Genomic DNA, 8151 nt, shown 5'->3' on the forward strand with positions numbered 1-8151 from the left:
GAAATCGATGTTCCACAGGTCACAGCGTCCTCTGGTTACTATGAAGAAGACATTGAAACGGTCAATCAAGCGTAAAACGTGTTTATGAAGTTTAATAAACAAGAATACATTAAACGTAGTACTATAGTGGAAAAAAATATGTATAAATGCAGTTCTCTCTTATTGCTAAATTGAAGCAATGGCGGCAACTTCAAAAATATGATTACATTAATTACTATGGTGTTGAAAAATATGGTGTATTTAGATGTACCGAAAATTAATTTTTAAAATATTAGGCAAGAATTAGGCATTTACAGTATAAATACTATCTAACTGCAACCACAAATATAAATCATAAGTTACTAAAGAATAATTGTTGTACAATTATCCATAACTTCTGCATATATGTATATATGCAATTTCGTTGTCAGTTAACCGAATTCGATGGTGTGAAGGTAAATTTCATAATAAAATGAAATAATATACAATTTTCAATAAAATACATTAAAAAAAATATATATGGAACCATAAAAGAATGGAATGATGTTGATGCAACATATTTTTATAAACATATATAATCAAGACCAGAAAGATCAGCAAATCTAACAAAACAAAAGAGATGCCCGATGGAATAGCAATTAATGATATATGCAATAAAATTATTAACTTTTATGGCATAAAAATTATTTCAAAATTATGTATTGTATTATGTGTATTCATAATTTGAAACAAATATGTGAAAACTTAAACATTCATAACGTCCGTGTATACCGACATTTTTGTGACTTATTGTATAACATATGCACATAAACGCGATCGAAATTAAGTTAATAAAATAAAAGAATTAAATATATTACCTTACAAGGGATGCCAATCCGTTTGAAGAACCACCTCTTTTTGGAAAGTAAATTAATAAAGAAATAAGACAACCACTCACTTATACTGTCGGCAATACACTGTGCCCTTGCCGAGCGCGACAGCGTCTTTTATATGTTCACACCAATCCACCACCACCGATACTTGGTTGCTAATGGTTACGACGACCGTTGGCGAAACCGAAAAATCGTCAACGGTTTCGACAACATGGCGGAACATAAAACGTTATATCGGCTACGCGTGCCACAGACGTTGCTAAGCAACTCCTCGATATAAGCGAGGATGATCTATACGATATAAACAGAAAAAATTATCTCCATCACTGGGGGAGGGGGGAATCGCTTGAAACGTTATAAACTTTTTTCGCGAGAAATGTAACACGAGCCGAGCTGAAATAAATCCGCGAGACAATATCAACGCAGGAGTAAAACTTTTATATTTTCTTTTTTCTTGTTATAAATTTTTTACCAATAGATTTTTAATATTTTTCCGATTAAAATGAGACTAAACACAATACAATTTGGATTATACTTATTAGTTTAATTGACAAAAGTGAGTTTTGAACGCAGAGAAGAATAGTGAGTTAAAAAGAAAGAGACGCTGCGATTGCGGCAATCGGCAAAGATCGAAACCCTCTTCAACTGTTTACAATACTAACTCATTGTGAAGCTTTTTATTTTTAATTAAAATATTTTTTATACAACTTTCTCCGGCGTTATTTTCATGTCATTTTTTTTATTAAAATGATAGCAAACGCAACGCAATTGGGACACATTTGTAACGTCCCTGAACAGCGTCGCAGACCCGACATCGAGGTTGCTGCGCTGGCGAATCAAGTTAAGTGAGTATGACTACGAGATTAAATATAAAGCCGGAAGCCTGAACACCAATACGGACGCATTATCCCGTAACCCCGTTCCAACGAAAGTGCTACCGGTTAACGCGAAAAGGTCTCGCCCATCAGCTACAAGTACAGACACCCAAAAGCAAATAAAAAAGAAGAAGGAATTTCACCAATATAAAACTCGACCGCGAGAATCAGCAACGTCCAGTTCTAAAGAAATCAAAAGGAAAAAAGAAGTTCATCAATACAATACTCGACCAAGAGAATCAGCTACATCCAGTTCCAAGGAAATTAAAAGGAAAAAAGGGGTCCACCAATACAACACTCGACCACGGGAGTCAGCTACATCCAGTCCGCGAGAAATCAAAAAGTAAAAGGAGTGGCATCAGTACAAAACCCGACCACGGGAATCGACTGCAACTAGTTCAAGGGAAATCATAAAATAATTTTTAGAAAAAAAATACACCGACTTCGAAATGCACTAAAAAGTATAAAATAATTTCTATTTCCTAATGAAGTAATTTTTATTTCATTCAATCATACAATTACGTAACAGATATGAATGAAACCTATTTACTCGTTAGGTAGTATATTAAATACATTTCAACCTTTTTGGAGGCGGCGCAAAATTAAAAGATTATTTTGAATATGTTATTTAATTTTGCGCCGCCTCCGAAAAGGTTGAAATGTATTTAATATAATACCTAACGAGTAAATAGGTTTCATTCATATCTGTTACGTAATTGTATGATTGAATGAAATAGAAATTACTTCATTAGGAAATAGAAATTATTTTATACTTTTTAGTGCATTTCGAAGTCGGTGTATTTTTTTTCTAAAAATTATTTTATTTCACACTTTTTATCGGCCGGCAAGACGTGTTTGTAGAAACAGTAGAAAATCGGCGACTGCATGTTGACTCATACACCACCAGAGACACGAAGGCATACGTAGAATTCAATATATTAGTAACAATAGTTTTTCGCTAATGACTCGAAAACTAAAGCTTCCCCTTAATTGTGGATAAGGAAAAAGTTGTTCAGAATCGTGTCCCTGATAACATACTAAAAGGACATGAAAATCGTCCAAAGTTGATTTCAAAACTTTTCAACAATTTTTCGCTAATATCTCGAAAACTAAACCTTTCCGCGAAATTTGTATATGAACAAAATTGTTCAGAATCATGTCCGTGATAAGATATTAAAAGCGCACTAAAATCGAGAAAACTTTATTTCAAAAGTTGCCGATTTTTTTGCAATAACAATACTTTGCAATTAAAAAATGAAAAATTTTTTGATAATGGTACCAATGGGGAGTCAGAACCTAACAGATGCAAAAGGTTTCGTTCCGATCGGTCCATCCAGCTAGGCGTAATCGGCGGGCACACATAGAAAAAAAAAAGAAAAAGAAAAAAAAAATTATATATATACTGATCGAATTGAGTAACCTCCTCCTTTTTCGAAGTCGGTTAAAAAGGCCTAAGAGGTATCATCAATACCCTACTCGTCCATTGGAAGATAAAAATTCAGACGCACTTGCTCATAAACGCAGGAAAGGGATAAAAGAAGAAGAAATAAGCTCCGACAAATCGAACTATTACGATACAGACGGTTCTGACGAAGATACCATTAACGAGAGGAAAAATGAAGAAGTTATTAACTACGGAAGAAATAAAGAACACCAAATGCAAGTTCAAGCACAAATTCATCAACCACCCTGCGCATTCAAGGCAAAAACTCCACCGCCACTAGTATTAAGGAAAAACGATCCTCTGGTAATCGGAGATGAAATAGAAGAATTCAGTGAAGAAACAATAATTCCCAAACATCTATTTAGAGATCCGCCGAAAATTAATGCTGCACCTCCATCTTCAGAATCCGAGAGAGAAGAGGAAGAAGAACCTCCTTACGAGCCTAAAAAGTTAAATAAATCGGGTCCAATAACTCCCATTAAAATAAAACGAGAAGATGGGAAACTTATAGTAAGTAAAGTGCGAAAACCAAGGATAACAGAAGAAGTAACAAGCTCTGTAATCGAAGTGAAAGATCATCTCTGGACAAGAAAAGGACCAATAGCAGTATTTTGGGACTCCCAAGGAATTCCTCTGGATTCCGAGTCGGAGTTATTCACCAAGAGGAAGAAAATCAAACCAACACCTGAAAAGGAAATAACTCAATTTAAATTGAAGAAGCAATGGATATTCGGCGTAACCATGATATCAAAAAAGGAATTACCTCAGACCCTTAAGAAACTCGCGTTACTCCTCCGAAAAAATAAAATTAGTGACCTTAGCTTACCAGATAACAAAAATCTTAAAAAATTAATACACTTAACTTTTGCTGACATGCCTATACGTATCACCATTTGCACCGGGGATATTAAGACTCCATCGTTCGGGGAAAGAATCCCTATAATTCAAGAAAATCATTATAACACCCACCGGGGGGCATAAAGGAATAAGAAAAACTTACCATCGCGTCAGAGATAATTATTATTGGAAAAATATGAAGAGAGACATAGCCGATTTTGTAAAAACCTGTATAGACTGTCAAAGAAACAAATTAGTTCGCGTAAAGAATAAAAAACCTATAGTAATTACGGACACTCCCCTAGATGCATTCGATAAAGTCTCGATGGATATATTAGGACCCTTACCATTAACCTCAAGAGGATACAGCTATATATTGACCATCCAAGATAATTTAACTAAATATTCAGTAACAGCACCCATCGCCTCAATGACCGCAGAAGACGTAGCGAAAGCATTCACTGAGCACTTTATTTGCACATTTGGCTCTCCAAAGGCGATTTTAACTGACCAAGGGGCATGTTTCATGAGCGCTTTAATGAAGAAGTTAGCTAAAATATTCCACATACGGGCATACAGAACGTCGTCTTTCCATCCGCAGTCAAATGGATCCCTAGAAAGAAGCCACCAAGTATTAATAGAATATCTAAAACACTTTCTCACAGTAGAAAAACAATGGGATGAATGGCTACCGCAAGCGATGTTTTCCTACCACACCAGTCTCCACGAAGGTACAAGATTTACTCCTCACGAGTTAGTATTCGGTAGGAAAGCAGGAAAACCGTCGAATTTTCCAACAGAAGATGTAATATCCACTTATTCGGACTACGTCGACGATCTTATCACAAAACTACACAATTTCCGGAAAACTGCACGAAACAATCTCGAACAGGCGAAACACCGACAGAAACATTATTACGACAAGAAGATCCGACCGATTCATTACGAGACAGGCGAGGACGTATTCCTCCTTAATCCGGCACGGAAGAATAAACTTAAGAAGGAATACTCAGGCCCTTACAAGATTACACGTATCGTAGGAGACAATAACGTAGAGTTACAAATAGAGCGTAGGAACAAAAGGAGAATCGTACATAAGGATCGAGTTAAGCGGGCCTATTTACAACTGAATAATTGGAAATCGACAGAAAGATGAATACGTGCGTAAGGGCGTAGCCGTACGAACAAGGAGTCATTAGTAAGTGTGCCATCCGAAGGAACAGTCACAAAAAGAAAGTGAAGAGATTAATCAAAACCTGTGGAAAAATGGAAACTCCAGCAGACAACCACCTGCAATCAGCGATCTGCATGAAAGATAGGAGAATCGCCTTCTCCTACAAGTTTAACCAGAGCGTGGGACGATTGTGCGGGAATTGCGTAAGCACTGCGCACCCTGATGCCAAGAAGGAATGGTGGAGCGCAGGCAAGCATAAAAAGAAAAATATTCATTATATCCTAATAATGATATCTAGAATAAAATATGTTCGTACATATATTCGCATATAGGAAACCACCATTTCATAAAATACGACTCAGCAACACGGAAGGCCCGATGTATGCGTTGTAAGCAGAGGTTTTCTGTCATGCTGCCCGCGATGGCCTGTACCACCTGCTGAAATCGCAATTTACAAATGGATAGCGTCGAAGAGGAGGCATTCCACACAGGGGTCCTCCTGAACTCGGACGGGAACTACCCCGTAATAGAATTAGAAAATGTCCGATTCCACCAGTTCTGAATATAAAAATCTACTGATTAAATATATACATATATGTGCATATTAAATAAAGTTATGACTGAACACTTTTTTTCTGCTAAATAACTAACACCACCCATAAGGCTAAGTTATGAAAGCAAAACGAGTAAAAATAATAATAAATTCTAAATTACGCCGTAATTAGCACACGCCGTTACGTAATCGCGACAATCAGCGACGCCATAATTAATCGCGCCATGATTGATCACGCCACAATAAATCCCATAGTAATAGACAACGAAGCACATTACAAGTAACATGGCACGCCGAGCAGGAAGGAAAGCCGTGACAAGAAATCTAAAGTCAAAGATACAGAAAAATCTAGGCCAGGTAAAATAATTACGCATACACATATTCCGCATATACGTAATTGAGATTCGATTCGATCAGAAAAAATCCACCAACGAATGGAAAATAGTTAAAACTGACACACCCAACCCACCATACGAGACATACAAAAGCATCAACCGCGGAGACCCGCGACGTGAAAATTGGAAAATCCTGTGGTTATTTGGACGAGGCGCAGTGTCACCCCGGAACAACACGGAATTCTGCAAGTGCCAAAAATGCACCACCGAGCGAGCCACCAACAAAAAGTCTCTTGAGGACAAGAGACTTCGATGAGGGAGAAGGTGTAACGTCCCTGGAGAAGTTTTTTGGCTCCCTTCAACGTCGCGACAATCTTGTACCCACCGTTTAGAATAGTTAATTACCGACAGTGATTGCCAAAATTACCGACGATGGGTCACGTATCGATTATCGATCTACCAAATTCGACAGTCGGTAATCAATATATATATATATTTTCATTTATATTAATTAACTTATGATTTTGATTTAGAGTAGGTAATATCTTCCATAAAAATAATTGAACATTAAGTTAGAACGATTAAAACAAGATTATGTATTATTTTATTTTATTTTTCTAATAAATAGTTTGTATAAGAAATTTCCGTTACGCTATGATGTGCCTACGTGCCGCGATACTCGCCCGAAATCCTTGAGATCAGCGCTAATCCTAGAAAAGGATAGCGATACTATTTCTATTTACGGCATTATCAAACATTAAATTAATTAATTAGCTAAATCAATTTATATACGTAAAATCAACCAGTATTAAACTACTCATGGCCGGAACCACAATTATTTTCTTCAATTAAAAAGCTGTAAATCGGAATAGATTCAGCCCTCGTAGAATTCGTGCGCAGTTAATTAGAAAAGGACAGAAAATGTATTTTTCGCTAAAACACCGTTATACTACTATTTTAATATCAAATTGTTAGCCAGAAATTAAAGAGCGACATTTAAATCAAAATTAAACCGTTCGATTTTATAATTAATGCATAATAACGAAGTTATATGAACATTTAGATATTCTGACGTCACAGAAATTCTAGGAATTCGGCGAACCCGCGAGTATAAAAGGGCGAGCGAAACCCGTCTAAAAGCAGAACAGTTTTCGATGTCGAGCTAGTCACAACTTTCTCTGATAAGAATAAGAACTCAGAACAATTTTCACTGTCAAGAGCCGCAACGAATCTTGATACTTGATTGGTCAAGCGAGTACAGTATTGATTCGTAATAAGCAACTCGTTTGGGTCTGGCGAGTTGCTTGTTACGAATCAGGTATATTTTCGGCTTGCCTTTGTTCCCGAGCGCGACGACGGTAGCGGTAAACTATAAAGTAATCGGTCGAGCAGCGATGTTATTCTTTAGACAAGGACAGAACATAGCATGCTTTCCCTTTTTAATAGTAGTAAAATTTCGTGAATGGAATAATATACCGGATTCGTAACAAGCAACTGGCCATACCCGAGCGAGTGGCTTATTACGAATCAATGTAGGATTAGATGAATGAACGACAGAATCGCTATGTACCGCCTTCCCCTCCCCTCGGAGCGCTCCGGCGGTAGGGCGCGCGCTTTAGCGAACCTAACCATTCGAAAGGTAATTTTTGAGACACTTTCGTTGTTCATTTGCAGCCTTACCGTTAGAATTACAAAAAAAATGTATCAGAACTTTCTTGTAGAGAATTTTCCATTCTACATTTTTTGTTGGAAACATTTTTTCATCAAATCAGAATTTTTCAAAATAAATACAAAAAACTCTAAGAAATCACGATTTTCTGCTGTTTTTCCAAAATAGCATCTCAGAATGTCCGACCGCCGATTTTTATGATCATATTCGTATTCAGGAGGCAAAAATACATCGAAAACATGTCCCCAATATTTTTTTTGAGGTGACGGAGTAATTGTACAGTTTTACCTATATACTGATCGAATTGAATAACCTCCTCCTTTTTCGAAGTCCGTTAAAAAGCGAAGTTAACTTTATCAAAGATCAGAATTAGATACAGTCCAATATAAAGTACTAACCAGCGAGTTTTATAT

General features: G+C 36.6%; 1 long non-coding RNA gene across 1 annotated transcript; it reads right to left on the reverse strand.

Moving 5' to 3' along the window:
- Positions 1-2714: 2714 nt before the first annotated feature.
- LOC143266615 (uncharacterized) lies at positions 2715-5058 on the reverse strand. Its single transcript, XR_013041560.1, has 4 exons — positions 4720-5058; positions 4355-4620; positions 4171-4244; positions 2715-4107 (listed from the first exon to the last, which is right to left on the reverse strand). It is a non-coding gene; the product is annotated as an uncharacterized LOC143266615 (long non-coding RNA).
- Positions 5059-8151: the final 3093 nt, after the last annotated feature.

The sequence above is a fragment of the Megachile rotundata genome, chromosome 2 (assembly GCF_050947335.1).
Source record: "Megachile rotundata isolate GNS110a chromosome 2, iyMegRotu1, whole genome shotgun sequence".
In the NCBI taxonomy this organism is placed as follows: Eukaryota; Metazoa; Arthropoda; class Insecta; order Hymenoptera; family Megachilidae; genus Megachile; species Megachile rotundata.